Source organism: Megalobrama amblycephala, linkage group LG3, assembly GCF_018812025.1.
Source record: "Megalobrama amblycephala isolate DHTTF-2021 linkage group LG3, ASM1881202v1, whole genome shotgun sequence".
In the NCBI taxonomy this organism is placed as follows: domain Eukaryota; kingdom Metazoa; phylum Chordata; class Actinopteri; order Cypriniformes; family Xenocyprididae; genus Megalobrama; species Megalobrama amblycephala.
The window spans coordinates 3,635,727-3,651,833 of record NC_063046.1 but is presented as its reverse complement, the minus strand read 5'-3'; the positions used below and the strand labels follow the sequence as shown (position 1 = coordinate 3,651,833).

General features: G+C 39.2%; 1 protein-coding gene across 2 annotated transcripts in view; it reads right to left on the bottom strand.

The window, feature by feature from the left end:
* Positions 1-16,107, bottom strand: part of scgn (secretagogin, EF-hand calcium binding protein) — a 123,372-nt gene that overhangs the window by 40,747 nt on the left and 66,518 nt on the right. The window lies entirely within an intron of this gene.

The following is a 16,107-nucleotide window of genomic DNA, read 5'->3' as shown; positions in this document are numbered from 1 at the left end:
AGTGGAACTATTGCAAGTATACTTTAGTACAAGTATATATATCTTGCATTCAAATTATACAGTGATCATACTGTCCTTATACTTATAGTGATATTAAACACAATTTAGGCTTAATATTTAGAAATATGCATTGTGCAATAAAAAAGAACTGCAAATAAAGTTTAATTAAAATATTAATGTCAGTATGTCTGTAAATAGTCACCATTTGAAGCGGATCAAAACCCTTTATCAAAGTTGTCCAAAAACCTTCTTTTAAGGTTCTATTTTTAGATGATGCTATATAATTTTTTAGATGAGACTTTCTTTTTGTGCCACAGAAAACATGAGGTATGAACTGAAATATCTAGTTTGTTTTTGCTAATTGGCTGTAAGAGCAGAATTTTCAAATCCAACTTTTGTCTCCAGCTCAGATGTAACCGTGAGAAATTTGCAAATAAAATTATTTCATTTGTTACATTTTTAAGTACTTTACTTTTAAATAATTTGTTCAGGTATGCTATTGTTTAATTTAATTCAGTAGCACTTTTCACAATTTTGCATGGTTGCAAACAGATACACATTTAATTGCGTTTTTGTCAGGAGCAGTTGTGGTGCATTGAGAGCTGAAGCGTGCAGAGACAATCGGCAGAGGAATGTTACGGATGATTATATTTCATCCGCACACACGGAAACACAAGCAGTTCTGCACGTTCACATTTTCCACCAATGAACAGAACTGTCTGTGTTTTAATGCGTGCACAAGAATAAAACTAATGTGCCAGTTTATGCAATTGCTTCATGTTGCGTTAATGACAGATAATGTCAGGTAAAAGGGAAACAAAACATTCTTGATATTTAATGTTGCATCTAATGGTTCTATGGTTTTAACAGCTTAAAGTTTAATGCACGTTCGTGTTGTATAGCAACAGGCCGTTTCACGTTTATTTTCATGCACCACTTACTGTGTCTATATTAATCATTTTGTCAGCAATTCACAGTCTTTTAATCCATATAATTTGTGCTGTCATTAATAGTTGTCATTAATAAAATCTGCGCTTATAGCTGTAGGCTACACGTAACAGTATAGAGAGAACACAAAGTAACGCCAGTTTCGCGTAGTAGTCTATATATGTGTGGTGGCGCAACAGGTAAGCCGAGTGCTCTTGTAAGGAAGCGGCCCGCGTGACCCGGGTTCGATTCCAGTCCCTACTGGTTCCTGCATTCAATATACATATAAATCTAGTAATAAGTAAGTTAAAATCTAGTAATACATAATATAGGATAAGTAAGTTACTGGTATACTAGGGCTATCTGTAAAATTCATATTCTAAAGCTGTAACTTTATTTATAAAGATTACTTTATTGTAGTCTATTTTAAGCACACTATAATGATGCCATTAGCACACTACAAGTTCACTTGGAATGCCATTGCAATGTGTTTTAAAATCACTAATAGTATAATTTTAATGTATGTTCAACACTCTTACAATGTAATTGAATTGCAATTGGAATAGTTCCACTTTAGCACAAACAAGTATATTTAATACAACTTTAGTTGAACTTAAGCACTGCTTTTGGACAACTAAAATGCATTTAGTACAAAATTAGTTGTTTCAATTTAGCAGACTTTAAGTATACCAATTTATAGCGTGCCACAAGTACATTTAGTTATTGTCACGGTTCATGGATTCATTTACTCGCCCTCGTGTGTTTGTTGTGTGTGTATGTGTGTGAGTGAATGATTGTGTGGGCGTCACCCATTATGGTCTGATTGCGATCTGTTGCCAGCCGTGTCTTGTTAGTGCTTGTTATAAAATGTGCGTGTCAACATGTCGTCTTTGTCAGTTTGTTGCAGGCTGTCCTGGTGTCACGCTCTCCGTTTTGTCTCTTCCTGGTTCTTGGATTCTGGACTGTCGTCGTTTGCCCTGCTTTCTGGGTTGGATTATCCTTGGTCTCTGATACCCGCTGCAGCCCTGCGCCACCCTGCTCATCACCCCTCTACACGCCATCGTCTCTGCACGTCACAGTCTCTGCATTGACTGTCCATTTGGAGTGAAGTTATTGTACAGCGAATTCTGTCAATAAATATTGTTATACTTGCACTTGGATCCTCTGTCTGTGTTCATTTCCTGATAGTTATACTAAAGTAGCCTACATACAAATAAATTGTGCTTAAGTATACTATTTTTTCACTAGGGACATCAACGCATAAATGAGAATGGACAAGGAATGAAGTATATATATACACGTGACAAACAAAGGGAACTTAACAAGATAATTAACGGGGCACAGGTGAATGAAATGACTAATTAAACAGAATGGGGAAAACTAGGTCAAACTAAGGAAAACAACAGTGGACATGTAACAGTATGCCTAGTTTGATCTTGATTAGCTGGTTCAGGTGTGTTTAATTGGGGTTGCAGGACAGTGGCCCTCCAGGACCGAGTTTGGAGACCTATGTGTATCACATCAGACAGCGCACTTTAGACCCCCAGTGAAACAATGGGAATTATAGGAGTGGAAGAATTATCTGAACTTGATCCTAAAGAATTAGTTAAAGGTGCTAAAGAGGATGTTTTATTTTATACATTTTTGCAATATTACTTGAAACTGTCTTTACTAACTGATAAAATACTATTTATTAGGTGCACTAAAAGTAATAATATTAATATACATCATCTGTGCACGAGGTAGGGCCTTAAAAACATCAGCCAATTGTTTACGCGATCATTGCGTAAACGATTGGCCCTCTGGCTTGTCAATCACTGCCATTACGTTCCTTGTGAGAGACGTGCGCGGATTGGCCCTCTGGCTTGTCAATCACTGCCATGATGATCCATGTGAGAGACGCGCGGCTGCGCGCTCCAGTAACATTCCACACTCCACAGGCGCCGCATGCAATGTTTTTGTCAGGAGACAGGAGTAACAACTGCAGATTATGGGCCCTATTTTAACGATCTGAAACGCAAGTGTCAAAGCGCGAAGCGCAAGTAACTTTGTGGGCGGGTCTCGGCGCTGTTGCTATTTTCCCGGCGGGATAAATGGCTCTTGCGCCCGGCGCAAATCTAAAATGGGTTGGTCTGAAGTAGCTTCATTATTCATAGGTGTGGTTTGGGTGTAACGTGAAATAAACCAATCAGAGTGTCATCTCCCATTCCCTTTAAGAGCGAGATGCGCTCGCACCATGGCGGATTGCTATTTACATGGCGTACATGCGATGAGTCAGTTAATATATATGTGTGTGTGTGTATTGGCACGATTGTTCAATTAATTAGCCAATTTCGTTCATCATTATAAGTAGTAATAGGCTGAATTGAAAATAGGTAGCCTAATTCTAATACACGCAATGACTATTCATCATTACATTTTTATATTTATGTACACAATAATATTCTTTTAAACTGTAATCCTTTTGTTTTTAATATTTGGCATGTTTGTGTGATGCGCATCCCTGTGTGTAATAAGCAAAGTCAACGCGCACTGTGGCCCAGAGGCGCAGTTTCTACCAACGCGCTCTAACAAAAAAATATTGCGCCATTGACTTTAGACCAGGTTTGAGTTGGTCTATGGCGCAGTCTATTTTCAGCTCCTTAAAATAGCAACGCGCGGGCAACGCGCCTGAACACACCTCCTTTTTTGCGCTGAACCGCCCAGGGAGCGCAAGTTCATTCACTAGTTTAGCGACGTGCTTCTGTGGAGGGAAAAGCGCGCTTTGTGCGGGTGCAAAATAGGAATGACACATGCGTCGGTGTACAAAGTCAATTGCGCTGGGTGCAAGATAGGGCCCTATGAGTCACCCGCGGTGAGTCCGACATAATGAATCTACTAAGTGTGTGCGCGGCTTTAAGTGTAAGGCCGATTATGAATGTAAATTGATACATATGACTGATCGCACTCAAACGTGTCCAGTCAGAGCCAGTTGCTTTCAGTCTGCGATTACAGTCGGTGTTCAAATTCCATGTGAAAGTATATAAATCTGCTTCAGGAGCAGGAAACAATCGCTGTATGTTGAGCATAGTCAGAATGTTTTAGCTAGTCGTTAAATGTGTGCCCGGCTTAATAACACAGCGAATGCCGGTGGTAAACACTCGTGTTCCGATACTCATGCATGAGTTTTGGGAGGCGTTCCCTCTAAATGAGCTGTGAAGGAGGGGGGTTGTTCTTACCCATGCGCTCATTTCAAAAACTCAGTTGACAAAAAGAACCTCTTTAGCACCTTTAACTACAGATCAATGATTTGAATCTCCATTTTCTGTCAAAAATACTAAAAAGGGCAGTATCCTTACAACTATGCTCCTTCTTGGAGACATCTCTTGTCTTGTCATGGCCCTGCCCCCATATTACCTGATTATTAGTTTGATTTGCCCCACCTGTTTTCCCTATTCTCTTCAATTCCTTCCCTATATAATCTCCGTTTGCCAGTTTGTTGTGATAGTTTCTGTCTGTATACTTAGCCCAAAGTATACTTAATTTTTATGCATATGCTAGCGTATGCATACAGTCGAACACGTCGGCACATGCGCTCTAGAAAATTTCATCTTTGTCCAGTGTCTGTGCTATTTTTTATGTTATGACCAATAAAAGAGCCTTTGTATTCTTTTAAACTAAAGTTGGACTATCTCATATCACCCTAGACAAAGCTTCTGTTGTTGTTGGGGTCACAGGTATTTTGTTGTGTTGTTGTTCCATCTGTTTAGTTTTGTTTCCTACTGTGAGAACTCGTGGAACAACTGATTAGTGCAAAACAAATTTAATGCACATTGTGTGACCTGCATGTACAAAGTACGTAAGGTTACAAAAATCAGCCAGCGCACATACAGTTCACGCATCATGTTACTATCATGCATACACACATTGTGCTCTTCGATGGGTTCCATAAACTCAGCCATGTCGTCTTATTCTTATTTAACTCTTAAGGTAAAGCTTTCCAAACCTTACGTTAAAGGATTAGTTCACTTTCAAATGAAAATTAGCTCAAGCTTTACTCACCCTCAAGCCATCCTAGGTGTATATGACTTTCTTTTTTCTGATGAACATAATTGGAGAAATATTAATAAATATCCTGACGCATCTGAGCTTTATAATGGCAGTGAACGGGACCAATGAGTTTGAGCTGAAGAAAATGCTTCCATCCACATCCATCCATCATAAACGTGTATTCCTCGTGGCTCCGGGTGGGTTAATAAAGGCCTTCTGAAGTGAAGTGATGCGTTTGTGTAAAAAATATCCATATTTAAACAAGTTATGAAGTAAAATATCAAGCTTCCGCCAGACCTCCTTCCAAATTCAACATACGAAGAAAGTGTATAACTCTTGCAGTTCACAAAGCAGTCCTACGCCTTCCCTATGCAACTTACAGAAAAAAGTGTAACTGACACGACGCCAGTTTAAGCTTTCTTCATAACTTGAATACGGAAGGTGGTCTGGTGGAAGCTACATCCCGAATTCTGGAAATGTTGGGACTATTCTACAATTTTATGCACAAAATGAGCTCATTTCAAATTAGATGCCTGCTACAGGTCTCAAAATAGTTGGGACGGGGGCATGTTTACCATGGTGTAGCATCTCTTCTTCTTTTCAAAACAGTGTGAAGATGTCTGGGCATCAAGGTTTATGAGTTTCTGGAGTTCATTAGGCCTACAATAAATCGATCTGCCAATGGTGATTAAATCTAACGATCGCTTAGCTCGGATCGTGCCAAACCATGCAAATTATTATTACTGTTATATTGTTCTCAAATTGTTAATGTTAACAACATCAGCATTGAGTGACTATGAGTATTTAGTGTGTATTAGCGTTACCTGTAGATTTCAATTTCTGTAGCCACTCCACAGTCCAAAGTCTTTTGCTTTTTGACTACGGCTGAATCTCCAGTTGTCACTGATGATTGTCATGACGTGACGTAATGACGCACAGACGAACTGCTGCATGCTTGAATTTCCCACGGAAATCCACTATGTCGCTCTTATTATAAAACATTATTACAAGCTTACCATTGTGAATCGAGCTAAGATAATGAGATAGTTTTGAACACTGGCTGGTTATGTACTTCCTCAAAAAAATTTTTGGGATAATTTTTAACCCAAAAAAGTTACGGACTACAGCTTTAAATATGAATATTTTATTTACACAAATGCATCGCTTTTTTTTACAAGGCCTTTTTTTAAACCCCCATAGCTGTGTGGAGTACAAGTTTATGATGGATGGATCTGGATGGAAGCATTTTCTTCAGCTCATACTCATTGGTCCCGTTCACTGCCATTATAAAGCTTGGATGCGTAAGGATATTTATTAATGTTTCTCTGATTATGTTCATCAGAAAGAAGAAAGTCATATACACCTAGGATGGCTTGAGGGCAAGTAAACTTGCTAATTTTCATTTGAAAGTGAACTAATCCTTTAAGGGGTTTTATGCAACACTTAAAGGTGCAGTAAGTGATTTCTGAGAAATGCTGTTGAAAGTGGAACAGACTGAGCACCACAACAGACTTGTAGTCAATCAGCGGTAGGAGGCGTATACACTCATGATTGGGGAAGAGAGAGAGTGAGCAAGTGAAGATCTGAAGAAGGACTGTAGAAAATAAGATGGCTGAGAGACATTACAAAAGAGAAAAGGTCAGAGGAATATCAATGGAAAAAGAAGGGTTATGATTGGGCAACAGGACACACATTAATATTAGAAAAGCTTTCCAGCTCCGGAGATACTTAAGTGGGGAGGATTAAAAATGAACCCTGAGGTTGCGTTATGTGAGTAACATTGGTTTTACTATGTTTCACAGAACCAAGAATTTGTTGTAATGTTAGCTATAGTAAGTCATTATAGTCATTTTAGTCATTGCATGTCTGGAGCTGGTGTGCTGCTGGTGACTAACAACAAACTCTTGCTTGTATATACTCTTGTGTGTTGTATGTACATTTTTTGTTCTTCCTTGTTATTAGTTAATCATCTTTGCTTTTTTTTCGCAAACCAATATTTTGCTTCACTTTAGCAATGATAAAGAGACATCCACTCTGGCATTGAGTGTTTGTGCATTTTGTAGGCATTTACTGCAGCCAGCTGGTGTCACTATAACAATGAACCACAATGAATGGTGACAATTAAAGGGATAGTTCACCCAAAAATGAAAATTTGATGTTTATCTGCTTACCCCCAGGGCATCCAAGATGTAGGTGACTTAGTTTCTTCAGTAGAACACAAATGATGATTTTTAACTCCAACCGTTGATGTCTGTCAGTCTTATGATGCGAGTCAATGGTCACACAATTTATGAGTCAAACAAACATGCACAGACGAATCCAAATTAAACCCTGCGGCTCGTGACGGCACATTGATGTCCTAAGACACGAAACGATCGGTTTGGACATCAACGGTTGGAGTTAAAAATCATCATTTGTGTTCTACTGAAGAAACAAAGTCACCTACATCTTGGATGCCCTGGGGGTAAGCAGATAAACATCAAATTTTCATTTTTGGGTGAACTATCCCTTTAACCACAACAGCCACATAATTTAAATTCAGATGAATTTCATGTCATAGGATGTAATAAGTTACTTTCAAAAGAGGGTGCGATATGTAGGGGGAGGATTTCCCCCCTTCTGGTCTATGTATCCCTGCCTCTGCTGAATTATTTTTATCCCCGGGTGGGATAAAAAATGATCCCCCCTGGGTGATGCTACTCCACAAACCACCAACAGAGCATAAAAAAATACCAAAAATAAAAATCTTTTTTTAAAACATCACCAAGTAAAATGCTGCGTTTATATAGAACTGTCTCTTTACGACCACAACAAACGGGACACTTTTCAGACGCGCATTCCGATTTGCCTCAGCAAGTGCAAAAATAAATGGGACCAAACGCGATTGAACGTAAAGGTTTGTGTCTCGTTATTCTATTAATAACTACCGATTGATTTTGCATTTCTATCATAAATGTAGATAGTGGTGCAAATATCTAAGCTATCTAATACTTCAAATCTCAAGGTTTAATCAGAAGATTGTTTTGTAAAAAGGTTTCTGTAACAGCTGCCAAAAATAGTACCCACTGTGGGTTTTTTCAAAAAAAAAAAAAAAAACTTTTCAAAACATCCCCCCCTCTGGTTTTTTCACAAATCGCACCCTGTATACATATATGTGTGTGTGTGTGTGTGTGTGTGTGTGTGTGTGTGTATACACACACACGCACATGGGTGACATTTGACTCTCGAGTTAGATACAAAACATTGCAATTTCTTCACAGACATTTTAAGCAAACAAGTTTAAGTTTGCTTGTTTATTTACTCATTTATTTAATAATTCACTTAATTTTATTATCATGGGAAATGACGCGGACGATATGTGAATCAGTGTCCATCATTTTGCGAGCAACTGGTGATAAAGAAAAATGCCACGTTGCAATAATGAAAATATTTCCATTTTAAACCATGAAGGTGAGCTAGTGAATATCACACAAACAATGCAAACTTTGCGTGAGAGTTATTAATCTAATTAGGGCCCAAGCCAAGAATGGCGCAGGGCCCTCTTGATCTTCTAAGGATTATTATTATTATTATTATTATTATTATTATTTATTTTTATTTTTATTTTTTCCCCATCATCCGGGGCTTTTTGGGGGCCTTAACGTGCTCAAAAACTCTTGAAAATTGGCACACACATTGGAATCTGCGGCCATTAGGATGATTGGCTGGTACCCGGGTGTGGCAGGGGGGCTCAACAGCGCCCCCTTGAAAGAAGTCCGAAAACTTGGTCCATATATCAAAACACACTTGCATGTATTAGTATGAAACTCAGTACACATATAGAACTCATTGGGCCGAACGTCTTTCATGCTCTAAGTTAAACACCACCCCAACAGGAAGTCAGCTATTACGGGTTGTTTGAAAAACGCATGCTCTGGAATTTGATATACTCCCCCTAGGCGATTAATCCAATCACCATGAAGTCAAGACATTGATGATGCTAAATTGCCAGCAGATTTTTGATATCTCGAACGGTTTGGACGTGGCGAGGCAACGAATTTATGGTGAGAAAAGGGAAACAGGAAATGTGTTATAATGTCTGCATACATTGATTGATGTTTATGAAACTTCAGCTGTGTGTTCGTTGTAGGAGCCTGATCACTTGGATGTGACTATTTTGAGTCAAAGTTATAGCGCCACCAACTGGCAACAAGAAATGTGTCACTTTCAAAATGCATTGAGTTCACTCTGTTATTTTTACCTGATTTGCTTCAAACTTCATCAGTGTAATGTCAATACACAGCAGATGTAGACCTGTGACAGGATTTTTGATATTTTAAATATTGTTGCCATGGCAACGTGTCAAACTTTAATAATATTCTTGAGTGTTTTTGAGGCTCTTAACATGCTTCAAATTGCATGAAACTCGACACACACATCAATATTGTCAACCAGTAGACATGGACAAAGCCATAGAAATGGGCGTGGTGGAGGGGCTCAGTAGCGCCACCTTTTCAAAAAAGTGGGGGGGTTAGTTTTTCCTACAGTCCCCAAAGCCAGACAATTTTCTAATTTACATTCATTAGTTCCGACCAACAGGAAGTCAGCTATTTTGGTTTGAATGTAAATTTTTTGGAAAAACAGGCTATGAATTTTATACTACTACTCCTACAGTGTTTATACAATTTACACCAAACTTTTTTAACTTGGTGCTAACACATTGAAGTTGTTTAATAGCAAACAGATGTTGGATATCTCAAACGGTTTGGCCGTGGCGAGGCAATGAATTTATAGCAAGAAAAAGGAAACAAAGTGTTATAACTTCTGCATACATTAATTGATTTTGATGAAACTTCGGCCGTGTCTTCGTTGTACAAGGCTGATCATATAGATGTAACTATTGTGATTCAAAGTTATAGCGCCACCAACTGGCAGCAGAAAATGTGTCACTTTCAGCATACGTTGAGATCACCCTCTTATTTTTACCTGATTTGTTTCAAACTTCATTTGAATAATGTTAAAACATGGCACATGTAGTCCTTTGAAAACGGGCAGGGAGGAGGGGCTCTATAGCGCCACCTTGTAGTGCAGTAAATGTGGAGTGAATTTGACATAGTCCTTTGATGTTTAACCGTTTTAAATGCCCATTGCCTGCTGTGCACAGTTGCCCTGAAGCCACCAGGGTGGCGGTGCCACCGGGCTTGGGCCCACCATCGCTGCTCGCAGCTATATTTAATTTTCTTAATATTTCTCTTGTGGCCCCAAAAATTTCTCTTGTGTGAAAAAAATAGTATTTTTCGTGAATCGAGAGGTATTTCGTCTTAAACTGTTTTATGCGTCTTTTCTATAAAATAAAGACAGACATCCGAGACTAACTTGACTCTTCTTTTTAATAAGCTTGTGAGGCCTACACACATTACATGTGATTGACCCATGTGTGTTCCCTTTTTACTGGGCCCCCACTACAACAGAACATACAACAATTGTTCCTATTGTTACATCCTTTCTCTTTTTTTTAACTCAATTTCTGGTACAAACAAAGAACATATATATATATATATATATATATATATATATATATATATTTAACTTGTGATATAGTCATGTAAATATTTTGGTTTCCTTATTAAACGTCCATTTTGTGACAACAGATGTTCTGCATTTGATTTTCCACAGTGCTGGTAAGGTGTGGTTGAGCCTCTGCCGTTTCTGCATGTTTTATATCATGAGGAACAACAGTCTTTGTTTGTTCCTCTCCTTCAGAGATGTCTCCTGTTCCTTCTTATAACACCTCTGGAATCCAGCTGGACACTGTAGGATCTCGAGTCAATGGGCTCCACCACCGTCCCCTTCCTCCAGATCTTATGAGGCTCAAATAGTTGTATTCTTATAGAGTCACCTTGTTTAAGTGTGTCTAAGTCCTTGGCTGATCTGTTGTAGTACGTTTGTTGTCGTTGTTGATTTGTCTTCAATTCTCTAATGGAATCTTGGATCTTTAGTTGCAGAAGGCTGGTTTTTGTTCGTAAAAGTGTTTTGGTGCGACGACTAAGCAACCTCTGTGCTGGGCAGGTTGATAATCCATGTGTTGGAGTGTTTCTATGATCCAGGATTGCTAGATATGGATCCTGTCTTGATATTTGTGCTTTAAGCATCAATCTCTTGGGCAGTTTTGACAGCTGATTCTGCCTTGCCATTACTCTGAGGATAGCCAGGTGATGAGTTACACTGCTGTAAATTTGATTTAATCTGCTCATTCATTCCGTGCCAGTACACGCACTCTCTGGCCCTCCTAAGGCATCCTTCCACACCTAAATGAGAGGAGTGTATACGTAGCGTTATTTCCCTCCAAAGTTGCTTAGGGATAACAGCTCGTTCGCCCCTGAAAACAATTCCATCCTGGTAGCTCAGCTCCTCCTGAAATGGGTAATAGTGACCTATTTCTTGTGGTGAGTCAGCTTTGTTCTTCGGCCAACCTTGTAATATGGCTTTCATCAGTGTCTGCAAAGTGTTGTCCTCTTTTGTTGCAGAACAGAATAACTCAAGCCTGTCCACTGAGATTGGTAGGTGTTGTGTCATGTTTATAGTCTCTAACTCTGCTTCAACAGATCCAGTGGGCGTGCTCTCTGGCAGATATGCTCTACTTAGCATGTCTGCTAGCCATATCTCTGGCCCTGGCACATACACAACATCCACATCATATCTTTGAAGTCTTAGCATCATTCTTTGGAGTCTTTTAGGTGCACTTAGCAGTGGCTGTGCGTGTTAATGCTCTGCTGGTAAATGCTACTGGTTTACCTCCTTGCATGAGTGCAGCACCAAGGCCTCCATCTGAGGCATCAAATTGGATGGTAAGTTCTTCATCAGTGTTGTAATACTTTAACACTGGAGCATTTGCAATTGTTTCTTTTATTTTACAGAGCACCTCTTCATGCTGCATGGCCCATCTCCATTCACAGTCTTTACGGGTTAGCTGTCTCAGGGCCTCACACTGGTCTGAAAGATGTGCACAAAACTTTGAGAGGTAATTTACCATCCCTAGTAGTCTCTGAACTCCTTTCACGTCTGTTGGTTTCGGCATGTGAGTTATTGCTCGGACTTTGTCGGGGTCTATTTTCAATCCATCTGATGTCAGGAGGTGTCCGATGTACAAGACTTATCTTTGTTTCAGTTTGAGCTTGTCAGCATTTAGCTTGATACCTTTCTCTCTGCACCGCGCTAAAAATGCTTTCAGTTTTTCATCATGGTCTCTCTCAGCTAATTCTTGTGTCTCTCCTTGTCCTGTAATGAGAATATCATCAGCAATGATGTATATTCCTGGCATGTATATTCATCATGGACACTGGAACCCTTCTTTTTAGGAGTTGTACAGGTTTTACAGTGTTGTCAATCTCAATTTTGTATTCTCCCTCTAGGCAGCCATCGCCCATGAATAGTGAATGGTTGACCAATGAATGGTTGATGCCGATTGTAACAATGTTCTTTTACTCAGGAAGGAAGAGGACAGGGTCGGCTTTGACTACTGGCTGCTTTTATTAACACAAAAATAAGAAATAACAAAAAGGGTGCAAACCAGCACAAAAACAATCATCAAATAAATCTCTGCTTTCCAAAAGCGTCAGGGGAGTACAGCAGCCAGTAGTCCTTCTCTCTCTCCCTCGCTCATGTTTCTCCTGGTGTTTTATACTCTCTCCACGCCAATTACTGAAACAAGAGACAGGTGTTTGTTATTTGCGCCTAATTCACTCACAGACCGCGCCTCTCCCGATGCTCTCTCCCGCTGCAGACCTCGCTGAATCACGCCCCCCTTGTCACACCGATCTTGGCGTGCTCCTTGTCTGACGGCATGCACCTCTTCTACCACTGCACCTGCAATGGCTTTGCTGTTCTGCTGCGACAGCTCCGCTGCTCTGCATATACATATGCACATCTGTAGTGTTAAATCTTTCTCACGAAGAAATCTCTCTCTTAGTCCTTCGTTGTTAAATCCGAACACTATTCTGTCACGTATGAGTGAGTCTTTGATCTCTCCAAAGTTGCTTGTTTTAGCGAGCATTCGTAATTCTGTGACGTAATTATCGATCGACTGTTCAGCTTCCTGGCTTTTTGAGAAGAATCGATAGCGTTCTACTGTCTCGTTTATACTGGGATTGCAGTGTTCATCAAACATTGCAATGATGTTCGTTACTGTGCATCCACAGCCACATCACTCATCAGAGTTTCCAGCAGTTCCCGACCGCTCTCGCCGATAAGGTAGTAAAACAATTTGACCTTCAACTTTTCCTCCACGTCCAACATAGTCAGCTCCAAGTAGAGATTAAACTGGTCCCTCCAGGATTTCCAGGACTTGGATAGATTGTCGGTGTCCATGCATAACGGTGATGGTGGCTTTAATCCATCCATCATGCAACTCTGTTCACATGCAGCTCTCTGCTCTAATTCTAGACTTGTAAACTAACAATCTACAAGTGCCCATGCTGCCACCATGTTTTATGCATCTTTTCTATAAAATAAAGACAGACATCCGAGACTAACTTGACTCTTCTTTTTAATGAACTTGTGAGCCCTACACACATTACATGTGATGAACCCATGTGTGTTCCCTTTTTACTGGGCCCCCACTACAACAGAACATACAACAATTGTTCAACAATTGTACAACAAGTGATGAGTAAGCTATCTAACGAATATTTTATTGTCCTCTCAGCACGTCAGTTATGCGGTGATGCGCTATGATATCGAGGGGCAAATGTGGCAAATTGAATTGCAATATTAATTTAATAATAAAAGTAGCATGATAATAATAAGAATAATTTAATAGTCCTGCGTGCCGTCCGCTGTACGCCACTGTGAAGGGATAACGGGCATCAAAGCAATTAACTTTTTTTATCCAAATCCACATGCATGGACCATTCAGTGTTCAGCACTGCAATGTCCGAGTCTCTTGGTGTTTCTCGTGTGTTTTGAGTCGGCGCAAGCAAGAAACGTTTACTAGACTGCGTACTAGCTTTGACTCTCTGAACAGTGGCCGCGAGCAGCCAAATTTTTATGACCACGGACAGTGCGCATGTGCACCATAGACTGTAAAAAAATATGGACGTAGTGTCCGTGACATCACCCGTAGATTTTTGAAGAGCAGTTTTGGGGTGAAAATGAGGCCGCTGCCATCTTAGCTGCGCGTCACCGCACATCACTCCCGGATAACTGAAAATGGGCAAAGAGGCGGAACGTGGTTGAACTGAGGTGCCATGGTTACTGAAACCATGCCCGCCTAGCTCGACGTGACCATGTTAGCAGGCAAAGGAAATACTATCTAAAATATTAATATTCTAATGATATAAATTATCTTTATTAGTTAATAAAGATAAGTTATATCATTAGAAAGTTATAAAGGTTTACTGTCAATCTACGGCGTCTTTTTTTACGATATGCTCCAGCACCAGTAACTTAATTGAAATTTGTGTCAGGTTTGCACATGACAACACGAAAAATCAAACGGGACTTTATACCTTTATAATGAAATAGTGATCGCGAAATAAATCCAATCCGTTGCACTTGGGTAAAATGTCCATGAGTGTCCATTGAAAAACATAAAAACAGTACTTTTTGTCCACAAAAACGTTAAATCCATGAAATATTAATATATTATCCATTGTTTGCATTGGATACATTTCTTCTGAATGATCTGCTCTCCATCATCGTTCTTCAAGAAATTATGCAATCTGAGCAGCGTTTATGTTGTAAAACTGTATATGATCATATATCTCACAAAAAAATGAGCCCGCGTCCAAAATGCAGCAGTTTTAGTTATAATATCCAAGCAGTGCTGTCGGAGTTTGTGGTGTCTTGAGAGGCATATTCTCCAGCCATAAATCTCACGAACAAAACTTTTAGTCAATGCCACGACGATCCTTTCCTTCCGCATGCGTGCACATCTGTCTCGACCATTAACGCAGCAAACCATATTATTTTATAATTGTATAAAATAATCAAGAAAAAAGCACAAACACAGCAGAGATGCAAATTCAGCGGCTGGAATTAGCTGAGGTAATATGATGGCTCACAGACAGCAGCGCAATCCACCTGTCACTCAAGTGACCACGCCCTTAATTATGCAGAACTTTAAGGCTTAATATAATTTAAACGGATGAATTATAAAAAAAATTCACCCCCCTCAGAGTTGTCATGAAGGGCAACATTAGAAGTATAGACCAAAACCACAATTTGTACCAACCTGTAAACATGTTTTTTTCTGCTGTAAAATTGGCCAATTTAACATGGGACTCAATGAGATTCTGCTCTCTTTTGGAGTTTCTTTGAAAGGCTTGCACGCTCAACTGTGCGCGAGGTAGAGCAGAATGGGGGAAATGAAGTTTACCCAGGCCTTAACCGCTCCAAATTTCCAGTCCATGGACTGGAGCTGATGGTTCACATCGGGGAAAAAATATTCCCCCCTTGCCCCCCCCTAATGTCGCCCATGTATACACACAGAGACAGACATACACACAGAGTGAAATCAATGGATCAGTTAGATGTTTTAACATTTAAAAAAAATAATAATAATAAAAACCTAAACTGTGACAGAAAGTAGATTTTGATAATGTCTAATATACAAATGCAATGCCTATAAAAGCAAATCATTATGTCTGAAAACACTTTTCTCAGCAACAAAAGTCAATTTCAAATGAGCATGAAATTATTATTTGCAGCTCAAAATTTTGTACGTCCAGAAGTATTTATCTTAAGGTATTTTATATTTTTATTAATCTAATTATAAAGCAAATTAAATAAAAATATGTTGTCAGTGCACTAAAAATTAACTGGATCTATGCCTTTATTTTGTTATTCAAATTGATAGGAAAAGAGAAGGCCTAAGAGATTTCTTATCCATTGATGCAGGCAAAAGCACACAGCAATACTTTGGTTAAACTCTAAACCATCAAAAATATAAAACAGACTGACACACACATAGAGAGAGGCAGAGTGAGATTAAAGGATAAGTTGGAGGCCGTTCACCAGTTAGTTAAGACAGAAAATGTAACAACATTTTAAAGAAAAAAAGTCAAATCTAAACTGTGACAGAAAGTAGTCTTTGATTAATCATTAATTATTTTATTAATAAGGATTAATCTGTATTTAATTTATAATTCATGTAGTGAAGATTATAAAGTGTTT